The 18,090-nt window shown below is 39.7% G+C and overlaps 2 pseudogenes; both read right to left on the bottom strand.

Moving 5' to 3' along the window:
- Window positions 1-912: 912 nt before the first annotated feature.
- On the bottom strand, window positions 913-12,342 carry LOC101721999 (peroxiredoxin-6 pseudogene; annotated as a pseudogene).
- A 1,848-nt stretch (window positions 12,343-14,190) lies between these two features.
- Window positions 14,191-16,138, bottom strand: LOC101700595 (SRSF protein kinase 1 pseudogene; annotated as a pseudogene).
- Window positions 16,139-18,090: the final 1,952 nt, after the last annotated feature.

Genomic DNA, 18,090 nt, shown 5'->3' with positions numbered 1-18,090 from the left:
ATTATCTAAAATTGAAAGATAATTTATTCAGGTAATAGCCACAATTTATTGATATTTTTTTTCCAGTTTCAACAAAGGATTTTATTTACTGATCCCCAGAAAGCAAAATCCAGAAAATAGAAACCCACTGCAAGAATAGTACTATAATACATTCTCAATAATCCTCTCCTCTTTTCACAAGGCGTACTCCTCTCCATGCACATATCTTCAGAGAGCAGGCTAATATATGGCAATACTTGGTGAAAGGCACATGGCACCTAAGCTCATGTCTTCAGGTGCACCACCCTGCCCGGAAAGGAAGCCTTTTCTGCAGCCTTCCCCCTTTCACAGAAATTTATCACAAAATTTTTTTTTCGCAAAATATTATCCCCCATATTTTAGTTATCTACTAGAAAGTAGTATTTTAGTTATCTACTAGAAAGAATTTTAGTTATCTACTAGAAAGATATAGAATTAAAAAGTTCTCTTCTCCAGCTTTCATCAAAAGACTGAATGTTAAAGAATATCGGAGTTACTCTGAGTCCCTGGGCTACACACTTATTTACAGAGGAAGGTGAATTTCAAGTTCCGTTGCTCTCCAAAATGGGAGCAGAAGAGAAGATTTGATTAAGACAGCTACAAAAATTGATAGTCATTCTGTGATGGAGCAAGGCAAGCTTCCTCAACCATCAATAAATACTACCTTGTTGATCATAAACCCTGCAGAGATCCAACAAGATTTGTCTCAAATATAGAATAAATGTCGAGGAGAGCTAGCCAGCTGCTGAGTGCTGAGAAGTATGAACAGGACAGAGTACTGGTGAAGGCACAGAGTAAAGAATCCCAAGAAAATTTGAGTGCCACATCCATTTAATAAGCCAGTAGTATAGCAATCTAAAGACCTTGGCTGAATCACACGAGGATGTTCTTATGGAACTGTGGCAGGAAAACATGATTGGCAGCTGGCATCTTCTGGTTCACTATGCTGAGCGAGTAGCTACAGCCTCAGCTTCTCACATCTAAGGCTGGGGAGTGTAGTGGAGGTATTTCTTGCCAGATGGAAGTTCTTTGGTGAAGACTCCTTTAGGGATAAGTTTTTTGGCTTCCTCTTCAGGGATGATTGGAAGGACCATCACACTATCTCCATCATTCCAATCGACAGGGGTGGCAACCCTGTTTTCTGCTGTCAGCTGGAGAAAGTTAACTACTCGGAGAATCTCATCAAAGTTTCTGCCAGTGGTAGCTGGATAGAGGATGGACAGCTTCAGTTTCTTGTCAGGACCAAAAACAAATACCACACGAGCTGTCACAGGCATGCCCTTTTCATCCTTCTCTGTTGGGTCCAGCATGCCCAAGAGGATGGCAAGGTCCCAATTCTTATCATCAATGATGGGAAAAGGTAACTTTTCTGTGGGCTCATCACCATTGTGAGCATTGCTATGCTTGCTCCAGGCAAGATGGTCCACAACACTGTCTATTGAAACATTCCTCTTGGCAAACTCTGGTGCCAGCTTCGCTGCTCTGCCAAGCTCTGTGGTGCACACAGGGGTAAAGTCCCATGGGTGGGAGAAGAGAATGTCCCATGAGTCTCCCAGAAAGTTGTGGAAATGGATGCGGCCAATGGTGGTGTTGGCCTCCCAAGTTGGGAGCCTCGTCCCTGAGAAGGAGCCCTCCGGGCTTGGTGGCAGTAGTGAGACTGGGGCAGAGGAGGCGCAGCCGCAGCAGCAACTGAGTGGGTGACTCGGGCCGAGCTATTGATACTTTAATAATTCCTTTTTTCTTACTCTTTTAGATAAGAATATTTCTTTCTTTCTTTTTTTTTTTGGTTTTTTTTTTGGTACTTGGGATCGAACTCGGATCCTCGAGCTTGCGGGCAGGTGGCGTCACCACTGAGCTAAATACCGGGCCCAAGAATAGTTCTCGTAAGGAAGAAAATAACTTCAGGAATACTTTCCATTAAGTTCAAACAAAATTTACTTTACTATTATCTAATTATGAATAGCACACATTGCGTAATCTTGTATTTTCACAAAAACATTTTTTTTTTGCTCCATCTATCCATTATTTGACCTGCATATGTGCAGAGAGAAATGTCCAGAATAATGTTCATCAAATGTTGACCTAGATTGTTTCTGAGTGATGGGATTTGTGTTATTTGTTGCTTTTCTGTAGGTCATTTTCAATATTTTCTTAATTTAATGGACACAGGTCATTTTTACAAATTGTAAAGTGTCATTATGCTTTACCAAGTAGAAAAATACTAAAAATTTGTGCACGTTAGTTGACACAAGTTCATCCAAGAAGCTTAGCTTTAATTTTTACAAATTTTCTGGTGTTAATGAGAAACTTAAAAGTATGCAGTGGAGAGCTAGGATATATTAAACCAAATAGCAAAAGTGGATAAGATTTTCTTAAAGAAGAATTTTCACGACAGCATTTGGTTCTATGAGCATCAAGTCATGAGAGGACAAATTATTCATTTATGTTACAATAGCATTGCTCAGGACATTTATGGTAGAAGAAAAGAGTAAATGACAGCCAAGAAACACCACAGGGATCACATAACAGCAAAGAGGAAATAATAGAGCCAGCAAGGCCAACCAGTGCAGGTCAGGCCCCTAGTGGAGGCCTCCTTGAAGATCAGCTCCTAACTCAACGTTTGTAGCTGTGGGAAGGGAGCACCACAAAAACAGAGCCTCAGAGAGGTTGAGGTAGTAAGAAATTGCTTATTGTGAAAACATAACAGTAGTTATGCTAAAACTTTGGATCTATGGGCAACTTACCACTGGAGCCAAAGAAAATGTCTATAGTTAAGGTAGAAAAGGCATGGAAATGAAATAACTAGATAGGGAATAAATGTGGAGAGAATATGTAAACCCTGTTATTTATACACAGCATTATGAGAAGGACATACAAGTGCCGGGGATTTATCTCAGTGAGCAAGGACCTGAGTTCGATCCCCAGTACCAAAGGAAAAAAAAAAAAAAAGTACATATAAGTATACCAACATGCACCAAGAAATACTGCAATTCATGTGGATAGATTCTTTGAATTATATGCAAATTAACAAATTTGAGTGGCAGAAAGAAGGTCAATGCATACTTTTGAGGACAGACTAAAGCCTACATTTCCCCCTCTGCTGAGAAAACAGCAAGACAAAGGAAGCATCAAAGGCCCACTGGGTCTGTCACCATATGGCTCATGATGTACATTTTACAATGTACAAAATGAGAGTCGCGTGGAAAACACCGAATCAGCCCGCTGCAGACAGGCAGGTCTGTGGACACGGTCCCGAGGTTGCCAGTCACGTGGAAAACACTGAATCAGCCCATTGGAGACAGGCAAGTCTGCCGATGCCATCCCGAGGTCCCCAGTCATGCAGAAAACACTGAATCAGCCTGCGCACCAGCAGCAATCCACTGGACCCCAGCCCCCACCCCCGCCCCGCTCCTTTGGCCTCTTCTCTGTACAGCCACCTGGTTCCACACTACAAAGACACAGAGGACACCGGATCACCAGACCTCTGTACTGGAGCTAATCAAGTTCTCAGCATTTGAAGAATTCCCACCCAAAGGTAGGGGCTTCTGAGCCACCGTCCCACTGCTCCTGATCCAGAGGAAGGGGCTGCCTGGACACCATCCCTCCCGCTGCTCCCAGCCCAGAGGAAAGGGCTTTTGGGCTGCCATCCATCCCACCACTCCCTGCTCTGGCACACCTCTCCCAGCTCAGAGGAGGTGAGCCACATGGATGCCAAAAGCACCCCCCCTTCCCCCCCAGACGACATGAGAAAACATGTAAATAAGTCTCAAAACCAGACTTCCAGGTCACCTACAGCAACCCCAAAGGGAAATGAGATGGAACACTCTGATACTCAACCACCTGGACCCACTCAACCACCTGGACCCACTCAACTGGCAACAAAAGGGGATCTGGAAAAAATGAAATCAGAAATACTTTCTCAGGTAACAGGAGAAATTGTGCTCCTAGTGCAAGACATGTTTAACAAATCTAGAGAGGAGCTGAGGATCATGATGGAATCCCAACATAGAAAACAAATGGAATCCATAAAACAGATGCAAATAGATTTTCAGGAGATGAAAAACTCCATTGAAAGTCTATGCAGCAGAATGAGCCAATGTGAGGAAAGAATTTCAGATATAGAAGATAAGATTGCAATTAATGACCAGGAAAAGAAAAATTGCTTCAAAATTATAAGGGAACATGAGAAATCAATCCAGTAGCTGCTAGATGATGCAAAGAAGAAAAACATAAGACTGATTGGAGTCAATGAAGAAACAGGAGAGGGTGCAGATGACATTAAAAAACTTTTCACAGAAGTGATGCCAGAAAACTTCCCAAGCAGGGCAAAAGAACTTGACATCACATAAGTGAGGCATATAGGACTCCAAATAGCCTTGATCAGAAAAAAATCTACACATAGGCATATAATTGTTAAGATTTCAGAAACTCAACAGAAGAACAAAGTTCTACAAGCAGTTAGAGAAAAGAAACAAATCACATACAAAGGAAAGCCCATCAGAATCACAGCAGACTTCTCAACACAAACCATCAAGGCAAGAAGAGCTTGGAGTGACACATTCAATGCCCTAAAGGAAAACAGCCTCCAACCCAGATTGATGTACCCTGTAAAACTATCTTTCAAAATTGATGGACAAATAAGATGCTTCCATGACAAACAGCACTTTAGGAACTTCGTGAATACCAAACCAGCACTCAAAAAAATTTTACACAATATCCCAGGAACAGACAATGAGGACCACAACCCCAGGAAGCAAAGCAGAATGAACCCATCTGGCATGACAAGAAATTAAATGGAAAGGGGGAGAACCCAACCAAAAGAAAAAGTCATGGCAATGACAAGTCAATTTGTTTCAGTTATAACCATCAAAGTTAATGGTCTCAATTCACCAATCAAAAGAAATAGACTGGCAGAATGGGTCAAGAAGCAAAATCCAACAATATGCTGCATACAAGAAACACACTTAATTCAAAAGGAAACTCATAGACTGAAAGTTACAGGTTGGAAAACAATACTCCATGTGATGGGAACCCGAAAAATAGCAGGAGTAGCTATCCTCTTTGCAGATCAAGTAGGTTACAAACCAACACTGATTAAGAGAGATGAAGAAGGACACTACGTCCTTGGAAAGGGAACAATCCAAGAGGAAGAGATGACAATCATAAATATTTATGCACCAAACACTAGTGCACCCAACTCTATAAAACAAATATTGTGGAGATGAAAAGTCATATATGCACTAATACAATTGTAGTGGGGGGCCTCAACACCCCACTGTCACAAATAGATAGACCAACTAGACTAAAAATAAGTAATGAAATACTAGAACTCAATCGAACTCTTGAAAAAATGAACTTAACAGATGTTGACAGAGTCTTCCACCCCACAAAATCAGAATACACATTCTTCTCAGCTGCACATGGGTCATTCTCCAAAATAGACCACATACTCACACATACAACATGTTTAAGTAAGTGCAAAGGAATTGAAGTTATCCCCTGTATATTATCAGGCCAAAGTGCGATGAAATTGGAGATCCATAGCAAAAGAAACTCAAAAAATTTCATAAACATGTGGAAATTGTACAACACACTTCTGAATAACCAATGGGTCACAGAGGAAATTAAAGAAGAAATCAGACAGTTGCTTCAATTAAATGACAATGACAATACAACATATCAGAATCTATGGGACACAATGAAAGCAGTCTTATGAGGGAAATTCATAGCAGTGAATACGCATATTAGGAAAACAGAACAACCCCAATTAAACAACCTGATGCTGCACCTCAAGCTTCTAGAAAAAGAAGAGCAGGACAACCCCAAAGCTCAAACAAAGGAGTAAATTATAAAGATCAGAGGAGAAATCAATGCAATGGAGACTAAGAGAACAAAAATCAATGAAGCCAAGAGTTGGTTCTTCAAAAGAATCAGCAAAATTGACAAAACCTTAGCCAACCTTATCAGAAAAAGGAAAGAAAAGGCCCAAATCCATGCAATTAGGAATGAAAAGGGTGAAATTACAACAGACCCAGCAGAAATCCAGAGGATCATCCATACCTACTTCCAGAACCTATATGCCAATAAGGTGGAAAACACAGAAGAAATGGACAGATTCCTAGACACATATGAATTACCAAAGTTGAACAAAGAAGACCTAAAAATTCTAAACATCCCAATATCAACAAATGAAACTGAAAACGTAATTAAAAACTTATCAACTAAGAAAAGCCAGGGCCCTGATGGCTTCACTGCTGAATTCTACAAGACATTTAGAGAGGAACTACTGCCACTGCTGTTTAAACCCTTCAAGGAAATTGAAAGGGAAGCAAGACTACCAAATTCATTCCTGAAAGCAAGCATCACCTTGATCCCCAAAGCAGAGAAAGACCCAACTGAAAAAGAGAACTATAGGCCAATCTCACTAATGAACATAGATGCAAAAATCCTTAATAAGATACTGGCAAATAGAATGCAGAAGATCATCAAGAAGATCATACACTCTTATCAAGTGGGATTCACCCCAGGGATGCAGGGATGGTTCAGCATATGCAAATCAATCGATGTAATACACTATATCAATAGATCCAAGGACAAAAACCATATGATTATCTCCATAGATGCAGAAAAAGCATTTGACAAAATCCAACATGCATTTATGATAAAAGCCCTACAAAAGCTTGGAGTAGATGGTCTCTACCTCAAACTGATAGAAGTCATCTATGAAAAACCAATAGTCAATATCATACTAAATGGTCAAAAACTGAAATCCTTCACACTACAATCAAGAACAAGACAAGGATGTCCACTATCACCACTCTTGTTCCATATAGTTCTGGAAACATTAGCCACAGCAATTAGACAACAGAAAGAAATAAAAGGAATAAAGATAGGAAATGAAGAAGTCAAACTATCATTATTTGCAGATGACATGATATTGTATATAGAAGACCCCAAGAACTCCACCAAAAGTCTTCTAGACTTAATAACCAAATTCAGTCAAGTAGCTGGTTACAAGGTCAACACACAAAAATCAATAGCTTTCCTCGGCACAAATGACAGACTTACTGAGAGAGAAATAGGACAAATAATTCCTTTCACAATAGCATCCAAAAAACTGAAATACCTAGGAATCAACCTAACGAAAGAAATCAAAGACCTCTTCTCTGAAAGTTATAGCACTCTGAAAAGAGAGATTGAAGATGATATCAGAAAATGGACAGACATCCCCTGCTCCTGGGTAGGAAGGATTAATATAGTGAAAATGGCCATACTTCCAAAATTGCTATATAGATTCAATGCAATCCCAATTGAGATCCCAGCAGCATACTTCACAGACCTGGAGAAAACAATCCAAAAATTCATTTGGAATAAAAGAAACCCAGAATAGCAAAAACAATTCTAGGCAATAGAGACATGGCAGGGAGTATCACAATCCCCAACCTGCAACTATACTACAAAGCTACTGTGATAAAAACAGCATGGTACCAGCAAAAGAAACAGACCTGAGGACCAGTGGAACAGATTAGAAGATGCAGAAACAACTCCAGACACACTCAGCCATCTCATCTTCGATAAAGGAGCCAAACACCCTCACTGGAGGAAAGATAGCCTCTTTAATAACTGGTGCTGGAAAAATTGGGTTTCAACTTGCCTAAGATTAAAACTAGACCTATATCTCTCACCATGCACTAAACTAAAATCAAAATGGATTAAAGATCTAAATATTAAAATAGAAACTCTGGACCAGTAGGAACTGAGGTTAAGTAGAACTCTTGAAGACATCGGTGTAGGAAAAGATTTTATGAACAAAACCTCAGTTGCCATGAACTAGCACAAACAATCAACAAGTGGGATCTCATCTTATCAAAAAGCTTCTGCACAGCAAGAGAAACCACCAGCAGTGTGAAGAGACAACCCACAATGTGGGAAAAGATCTTCAACTGCTTTTCCTCAGACAAAGGTCTACTATCTCAAATCTATAAAGAACTTAAAAAGATCAGACATCCCAAATTTAAAGAACCAATCCAAAAATGGGCATCTGAAATGAACAGACATTTCTCAAAGATGTAGAAATAGCAAATAAATACATGAAAAAATGTTCAACATCACTGGTCATTTGAGAGATGCAAATGAAAGCAACGCTGAGATTCCACCTCACTCCAGAAAGAATGGCTGCTATCATGAAATCAACCAATAAATGCTTGACAGGCTGTGGGGAAAGAGGAACCCTGCTCCACTGATGGTGGGAGTGTAGACTGGTGCAAGCACTGTGCAAATCAGTATGGAGATACCTCAAAGAACTAGGACTGGAAGTCCCATTTGACCCTGGTATACCACTGCTGGGGATCTTCCCCCCAAAATTAAAAGAATCATACCACAGTGATATATGTGCACCCATGTTCATAGCAGCACAGTTTGTGATAGCTAAAACTTGGAAACATTCCAAATGCCCATCAACTGGAGACTGGATAAAGAAAATGTGGTTTTTTTATTAAATGGAGCGCTACTCAGCCTTAAAAAATGAGAAATTAGAGATATGTATAGCTAAGTGGATGCACATTGAGGCAATACTCTTAAGTGAAATAAATAGGACACAAATGTGTAAATACTGAATAGTTTCTCTGGTGTGAGAAACTGAAAGTGTAAATAAGGACTAAATGTATAAGAGGTAATGTGAAATAGGAAGAAAAGGGGCAAAGGGGAAGGAAGTGGGAGGGCTAGGGGAAAGGATAGAAGGGAATGGGATTAATATGAGAAAATGGAAAAATAGGAACAAAATCTTTGTAAATAGGGAGGGATGGAGGCGTTGAAGGGAGCGCTCGGCAAGGATGAAACATAAGAACCAAGAGAGATTATGTAAAGGTGCAAATTTCCAATGACAAATGTCATTATATTGTATACCTAAAATGTACCAATGATTAGAATGAATAATCGATAATGCAAAATAGGAAGAAAAGGTCCAAAGGGGTAGGGGTAGTGGGAGGGGCAGGGGAAAGGAAAGAAGGGAAAGGAAAAATGATGAGAAATGGAAAAAATGGAAATAAAGTCTTTGTAAAAAAAGGAAGGGTGGAGGGAGTGAAGGGAGGGCTAGGATTGGGGAAAAAATAAGAACCAAAATGCATTATGTAAAGGTACAATTCCCAATGAGAACTGTAATTGTGTTGTATACCTACAATGTTCCAATAAAAGAATTTAAACATTGAAAAAAGAAAATAAAACAATGTACAAAATGAAACCTGGGCAAGCAGCAGAGTAGGGCTCTACTGCTGACATCTCTTTACTGGCCTCTCAGAACACACAAGAGTGCAACAGGTGATTTTCCCAAATTGAAAGACCATGATACCATGTCTCCTTCTTCCATCCTGGGAAAAGCTCTTTTCAAGCCATAGATGGGGGAAGCTGTCTTCAAGAAATGGGCCAGCAGTGGCAGGCTTGTAGCAGACAACAGCCAGAACTAAGTTTCAGGATCTGTCTCTGTAAAGCATTAGCATTAAATGAAGAAAGAGTTCACTTTGTTTTAATCATGTAAATGTAAAGGTAAGACAAGGAGGTAGAAAGACTATAAATGACAAAAGAACATTCATCCCATCAACCTGTGGAATCTGTGGGTCTGGGGAAAGACAGCTGAACCATGAGAAAACCTGTACAAGCAGCTCTCCCTCCTCAAATGACCTGGGTGGCTCTCTGGAGAGGGAGAAGCCTCAGTATCCTCAGTGATGTCTATCACAATCATCTTAGGTCAATGGTCTTTGAAACTGAGCACCTGCTCCCCAGGAAAGATGTCTGACAAAAGAAAGAGAGGCCAGAAGAAAATAGCAGATTAACTGTTTGCATTGAATTTACATTTTTTAATTTTGTATATTTGTAAACAAAAATAAAATCACATGGAGTCAAGTGCTCCAGAACCTATTAATCAAGGTGAGTGATAGAAAGGAATAGCATGATGGGCTGCAAAGATATTCAAATTAATAAGATGCATTTGTAATTTCAAAATTCTGTCCAGATTCAGCTTGTTTCTGCTGGAAGTCTGCCCTATACTGGTTCTTGGGCTGCAGGAGCTCTCCCTAGGGACTTGGCCACACCCTGCAGATGTGTCCTGTGCACAGTGGAGGAGACTCTGAGGAGCAGAAGTAGCTCCAAAGTGCAGGCACAGCCTCAGGGTTTCAGGACCCTAATGAAATTACTATCAAAGACAGACTGTTGATTTAAGTTAGAATGACACTGATGGCCATGTAATTAGTAGAAATGAAAATTGTTAATTAAAATGATATCTTTTTGCCTCAGAGTGTGATTTCTATTTGCCACAAGGTTTTAATAAAAATCAAATGATTAGATAGAATTTGTCACCCCAAAACATTCAAAAAATCAGGAGAAAGCTGCACTTTCTGAGGAACAGTTTATTGCTGACAAAGCACTCAGAGCTCACCCTCAAATTAAATGACAATGTGTTGGGTTTTTATTCTAAATTTATTAAAACATTTTTGCTGCTATTGTGGCCTGTATCATGCACCCTCCCCTGAAATTCAAATGTCAAAGTATGAATTCTGAATACCTTAGAAGGTGACTATATTTGGTGATGAGGTCTTTACAAAGATGATTAAAATGAAAATAAAGGCATTGGAGTGGGTTCTAAGATTTTTGGCCTTCTAAGGGGAAGATGAGGACTGAGAATGTCGACAAGCTCAGTGACTGAGTCTGAAGTCATAAGACAAAAGATTGGCTTCCATAAAACATAGTTGGAAGGCTGTAGAATACGTCTATGGACTGACTCCCTCAATCTTAGATTTCTAGCTTCCAGAGCTGTGAGAAAATAAATATGTTGTTTAAGCCACTAGGGCTTAGGAAGTAGGGCATCATATCTCACCGAGTTTGTGTCCATTCCTGAAATAACCCTATGATGGGAGATGGATTACTCTTGGGCCAATTGGTCCATCCCAGAGGATGGAGTCAGACTTCTCTGAGCAAGAGTGTAAAGTCCAAGGCCGTTGAGGTGCTGCTGGGAAGGAGGAGGTGAAGTGTGTGTGACAGGACACAAAGAGCTTCTTACCTTACATGAAGTTATTTTTCTGAAAAGCAGGGAGCTCAACCTTTGGAGCTATACTGGCTGGATTTAACCCTTAACGCCTTTACTTACTTGTTATGTAAACTTTGGCAAGCGATTTAAGCTCCATGTAGCTCAGTTTCTAAGTTGCATTTTTTTAAAAGTAAGAGTAATAGTATTGTCTACTTCAGGATTGTTGTAGGACCAAATTAGTTAAAGATATAAAGTACTTAGAATGTGAGCTCATATAGCAATCAATTAGTTTCTAGTGTGTAAAGTTCAAATGTAATCATGCTTCATTAAAAGTCAGAACACCTGAAAACTCTTACATGGTCTAAGGAATCAACACAAAGTTACTATTCAATCAACATTTTTTGAAGAAATCTCTAAATTCAAGTAAACCTTGTTCCCCAGCCAGTCATTTTATAAAACATTATTAGAAAGTAATAATCACATGAGTCAAATCCCAAAAGTATCACTCCAAAAATGACAGAATTACCAGGAGCCCTATTATGATAGTCTACCAAACAGGGAATTATTAGAAAAATGACCTTATTCAGCAATGCCTTGCTAGGGAATCTGATTGAACCTTGTTGCATTTCTGCCAAATGTGGAGGGGTCACAGTATTCAAAAAGAGGCAAAATGTCTCCACTTCATCTAATACAGGATACTTTAAATTAGGCCGTGGCAATTTTCTTGAAGCAGAACACTTCACTTCCAATACAAAACATACATACAATGTTTAACACATGGAATAAGTATGAAACGTTTCTTTGATGAAATGGAAAGTGAAGGATTCCAGCACCTTTCTATCCAGTGTAAACTTGCCCAAGACTGGAGCAGTGGTCCCAAGGTACTTACTTACAATCAAACAAACAAATGAAAAGACATGACATCCCAATACAGATGAACAGATTATTTTCATCAAGGTTCAGAACTGTGTCTTTTGTCTGGTATATTTTTGCTTCCTTGACCCTGCTAATTTCTTGCTGTGTGCTCGGAATTTGAATACTACTAAAAGTTGGGTGTTGCTGTCACATAGCTAGAGACCTCCATCAAAGAGTCATAAAGGGCCAAGCCTCACACTTGGGAGAAGGGCACTTCAGCAGTTGCATCAATCACATGAACTATCAGCAAAGTGACTTATGGTTTATTGCTCAACTGAGGATGCTTCTGAGATCAAAAAGGGTTTAATTACTAGTCATGCCAGGACACAGTGTAGCTTGTGGGTGCCTGTACATCACCTCTGTGCCAAGCACTCCCTCCTACACTCCTCCATCACTCGCTCATGACTCCCCTGAGTTTTTCACTTGATTTGAACAACCATACATCTGCTTATGCTAATATTGAAAGTAGGGTCTGAACTAGAATTAAGCTCTGTGCTAGAATGTTTATGTATTCTTGTAGTTAATCATATGATGAATTGTTGAGTCCTCCTGAATGAATAATAGAGCAAAAGCCTTTCTCTCTATAATAAAAATGCTGACCAGAAAATATATTCAATGACAGCTATAAAAAGCTTCATATAATGAAGACACTCTGAGGTCAAACAAAAATTTTGATCTCCAGAATAAGACTTAGAAACTCTGCCTGAGATTCAGGCTTTCTGAGAAAGGGGACTGGGATGTTGGACCATCTATTAAACTTACTAGATTATACATAATCTCCTCTGGCTCAAGGATGCATGGCTTTGTTTGATTGTTTTTCATAAATCTTTGGCACTTTTTAATTATATAATAAGTGTGATTTATTCTTGGACTGCTTTTGATACTGCTTCCAAGAAAAACTTTCAACTCTTTTTGGCAACCAGTAACAAAAGCCAGTTTCTTGAGAGTTCTCACCTACTCTATTGTTGGATGCCTAAAATCTGAGATTTATGTGGAGCAAAACTCAAATTGGTTTCCACAATTTATTATTTCAAATTTCAGTGCTCTATTAGCATAGTTATAAGGAAATATAATCTAATTATTTTGTGTAAGCTGTGAATTAATTCATCAAAGCAATGATTCCCTAATTTTGATAAGCCTTACATTTTATAATGGAATTTTGCATGTGTCCTATCTCTCAAATGTACTATCTGATTTGCTATGATGGCACCTTAGAGCTGAGAAAAACAAATCTCAGACAGGTTGTGCAGCTTTCTCCTGGATAAAAATGCCAGAGCTGGACTTGCACCCAACATACTTGGGTCCATTCCAATAATCATATCACCATTGTCTCAAAACACTCATCTCCAGATAAGGTGCAACACCTGAATTCAGACAGAGCTTACCCACTTGGACCCACACAATGGAAATCTTCACCAGTCTTTGAATTGGGCTCAAGCTACAACCTGTTGTCTTAATTCCTCCTGTCTCTTCTCTCCTTGAATCATGTCATTTTCTCTGGTATTTTCATGACTGGTTTTTATCTCATCTCAACTGAAATAAAAGGGAGTTCCTCTGGATCTCATTAAATACAAAGTAGGCTCAGTTTGGGAAATTTCAGCCTAGTACACACATTTTGTAGTTTTTGGAAGTCACCATAGAAGATTAAACAAACTCAGGAAATTTATTTAAGGAGAAGTCTAACTCTTTCCTCTGAAACTTCTTTTTCTAAAGAAACCTACCAGACCCTGAATTCCTTGAATAAAGATTTGTTTCAGCTGTTTATTTTTTTTAGCCTGGATACAGCAAGTTTAATGTCTCTGTTGTACACAGAATTAACACCCATTCCCCTCCTTCCTCATCTTTATGCTGGCAGTAATATGTATGCTAGAAAATTTGACTTTCAGAGTCAGTGACTAAAAGGCTGGGTCCACACATCTTCATCACTCTTTTTAAAGAGGGCGATTATAATTTAAAGGATGTCCTGTGGAAAGGCAGGGGCAAGGGCAAGAGGCTGTTTCACATTTTTAGTTTAGTCTTTGGCAAAGCCCCACCAAGGCCAAATTCACCTGGGATACCTAATGGCAGTGGGGATCTCTACAGAGTCAAGTAAGCAAACCCAAATGAACTTGTTGGATTAAGGAAAAAAGAATCTAGAAACCCTTGAAGAAAGAGCTTCACCCTGAAAAGAGGAAACTGCTTCCAGAGGAGGGCGGACGGTCAGTGCAGTGATCTCAGCTGCTGTGGGGCTGGGCGCAGCCTCAGGAGTTGAGCCAAGGATGCCGGATTCACTCGGTAGCAGTGGCTCTCTTCTCATGGATGAGCTCCAATGTGGGCAGTGAGAAATCTGTGAAGCCAGCCGCCTCTTACTGAGATCACTCATACTTCTACTAGAACCTCAAAAAGGCCCCAGGGTTTCAGCTTCGTGATGTGCTTCAGGTCACCTTTTTTGGTGAAAAATTCCTTGGAATATTTCCTGCCACAGTGAGCTTGCAAGGCACCTTCCCCAGAAGTTCTATGATCAATGCAATGTGATCGTCATCGTGGCTGTACTCTTCTCCTGAATGAGGTTCAAATAAATAATCGCCAGTGGCCAGTTCTAAGGCCATGCATGCTGTGCTCCAGATGTCAGCCGGGGTATTATAGCCAGATCCTATCAGAACTTCCAGGGAGTGATACTGCCCTGTTTCAATATCTTCAGTGAAATGTTTGTGCACCCAACAGGCATTTCCAAGATCATCAATCTTCACTTTGAGTTTTTCTGCCTTTTTTGGCTCAAAGGAATTAACAAGAAAATTTCCAGCAGTGGATTTTCCTTTGTTGTCCAGTGGTCCATTCTGTCCCTCCTCTTGCTCCTCCTCACAAGGGATCTCTGCCTGAATGCTTTCTTGAAGTTGGATGATGTCCTGTTCACTGAATGACTGGTCTCCAGCTGCAGAAGCCTGGCACACCATGGTATCTGACACTCCAGATGTCACAGGTGTACAAGAGTCTATTTCTTGAGATGTGCTGGTGTCTCCATTTTGGGAGCTTAGGAAACTAGATTCCTGCTTCAAATTTTGGACATCACAGTCATTAGCATTATGGAGATCCTCTTTAAGCCTCAATGTTTCTTTATTACTGTTCTCAGTATAATTACTGACTTCAGTTACTCCATTGCAATTAATTTCTGTTGACCACCCTGTGCACCATGCTCCATCAGTGTCTGATCCTGGTCAGTGAAACTTGACTCTTCAAGTTTTTCTTGGGTCATTTTATTAGGTGGGTTCTCTTTCAAGAGTCTTTCAACAGGACTCTCTGCTTCTTCTTGTTTGTTAGGTCTTTTTTGCCCAGGGCCCAACTCTTTCTCCATTTCCTCAGTTTCCTGCATTCACTCCTCTAGTAATTCTGCCTGTCGCTTCTGCTTCCTCTTCAATTTCTTCTTCTTCGACATTTTTTTCTGCTGGTTTAGATTGGGGAACAGTACTGACTGCAGACCCAGAATTGGAGGAGCTCCAGACCACTGTTGCTTCTGCCGCCTGTCTCCGGATGTATTGCTCATTCACTAACAACAAGATGTTTTCTGGTTTGATGTCAGTGTGGATGATAAGGCACTTGGTGTGTAAATAATCCAGACCCTGTAACACTTGTTGAATAATTTTTTTGACACAAGGCAGCGGAAGCCCCTGATAGTTGGACTTGATGGTCCACTTGAGAGATGATGGCTCAGCACTTCAAACACCATGCAGATATGTGTTCCATTAACTCCTGATATTTTAAAGTCATCCAGTAGTTGAACAACTATTTCTCTGTTTGGATCATTGGGGTCTGAATTGTGAACTGATTTCAGCAACCGGATTTCATCTAGTGCTGTTTCAGTATAATGTTCAGCACTTTTAACTACGTTCATTGCCACAAACTTCTTTCCCTGAATATCCCATGATAGCCACGCTGCTGAAAAGTGCCCCCAGCCCAACTTTCAGATCACATGGTATCTGCCATTGAAAAGATCACCAATTTTCACAAGATGATAACCTCCTTTACAATAGTCATTGGGGTCTTCCTGCTCATCATCATCAGATCCCAAAATCTCCTCTTCCTGCTCTGGTAGATCACTCTTAGAATGGGGAGCAGAGCCTTGGTGCTGAGTTTCAGTTTTCCTTGAGCTTTGTCCTTCTTGGCCTTGGTCTTTTTCTTTCGGGTCTGGAGCGCAAGCACTTTCCGCTCCATGGAGAGACCAGTAATCCTCAGCTGTTTATTTTTTGCCAAAATAAAGGAAATAATGTATTGATACTGTGGATCTTCAGAAATCTATACTAATGCAGCCTATTTTTTACAATGTTACTACAATGATCAAACAGTTCACCTGCATAAAAATTGGAGTATTTTCTTGAAGTGCAAACCTTTGGCTCAGTTTACAAAATCAAAATATCTGGGAGAGGAATTGTGGAATCTGCATTTTAAACAAGGGCACAAGTGATTCCTACGAGAATTCAGACTGAGGAGCCAGCACCACCTTGGTCCATGGTGCCACCACGTCATAGCTCTCACGGAGCCTGGAAACCATGGCAATGAGCTTCAGACCTGCTGAGAAAGGGGTTTGGGGTGTTGGACCATCCTTGTGCTCATTACAGCTGGGGGGACCTCAATGAGATTGTAGTACAAATCCAGCAGGTGGATGAGGAAACTAAGCCTAAAGAGAGTAAATTACTAAGGAAAAGGCCTTTCTAATATTATTCACAGCACCAAACAAAACAACACATCATTTGTTGCAGCTGTCTCTGTATTCCCTAGGCATTACCACAAAGGAAGCCTTGCCAACATCTCATATATAATTTGTGCTTTTGTAAATGTTGAGTTTAAGTGATAAGTTGATATCATTTTATATTTTATATATAGTTTTCAAACATTTGTTAACATTTATTAATTATTTGATTTAGCAGTTTTCCTATAAAATATGAAATCTCTATAATATTGTCCAATGGAGTTAAGAGCCCTAGCTTCCAATATGTCCTTAGAGGACAGTGGTTTCGACAAGGTGACTGGTTGTCTGGCAGTGTCTTCCAGACCTCAAATTCCCATTGTGCAGTCCTCATATTTTTAGTTTTAGAAATTAGTTTAACAGTTTACTCAGAAGTTGTCAGGCAAAGGCACTGACAAAAGATAGTATGGAAAACTGGAAATGTGATTGGATAAGGTACAATGAAAAACATAAATTAACAATTCCCAATATTCTTGTCATTAGTGGAGCATGTAATCACTGCTAGGAGAAAAATGGCTTAATTAAATTAGGGATTTTATAGCCTAGGGATTATATATCTGAGAATGAAACAGACTTCCTTTTTGATTATTTATCTTTCTTTACTAGGAAGTATGGGGTTGTTTGATTGGATGTTTGAATTTATAGTCTAGGGCAGTGCTTTCCATCATTTGTTGTGATTGTTGTTTTAGATAATGAGTGTATTTTTTATTTTGTAAAAACCTGTTATAGACTAGATGTCCATGCGAGGGTTAATTTTATGTATTAAATTGGCTGTGGTCTGTTTCTCTGGAGAACCCGGATTAATATGGGTTGTGCTCTCTTCAGAGTTCATGTGTTGAAATCTAATCCCCAGTGTATGTGGAAGTGGGACTTTGGACAATGAGTAGGTCATGAGGGTGGAGCTCTCAGTAATAGGGTTAGTGTTCTAACCCTAGACATAAGAGAGCTTGATTCCTTTCTCTTCTCAACCACAAAGATAAGACTGCCTTCTACAATGCGGAAACTTGTCCTTCAGCAGACACTGGATCTGCTAGCACTTTTGTTTTGGGCTTTTTATTCTCTGGAACTGTGAGAAATAAATGTTTGCTGTTTGAGAGACCCAGTCTCTCACATATGTGTTATATGTGTTATAGCAGCCTGAACTAAGATATCTGCAAAACTGTGATCCAAAGTGGCAGTAAAGCTTTATATTCCTCTCAGTCATGTATCAGAGTTCCTGTTGATCTACATCTCTGTTGGCACTTGGCATTGTCAACTACTTTTTAATTTTAGCCATCTTTGTGAGTATATGATACTATATCATTTTTATTTTTATTTGCATATCTCTAATAACTCATGAGGTTGATTATCTTTCCATGGAGCTAATTGTTATCTGCATCTGTCCATTGGTGAAGTCAGTATTTTTGTTCATGTTTTTCCA

The sequence above is a fragment of the Heterocephalus glaber genome, unplaced genomic scaffold (genome assembly GCF_053883595.1).
Source record: "Heterocephalus glaber isolate CG9 unplaced genomic scaffold, H.glaber_assembly_v1.0 deba00001593, whole genome shotgun sequence".
Lineage (NCBI taxonomy): Eukaryota > Metazoa > Chordata > Mammalia > Rodentia > Bathyergidae > Heterocephalus > Heterocephalus glaber.
The sequence above is the reverse complement of the archived record's forward strand: the minus strand, read 5'-3'. Positions and strand labels throughout refer to the sequence as shown.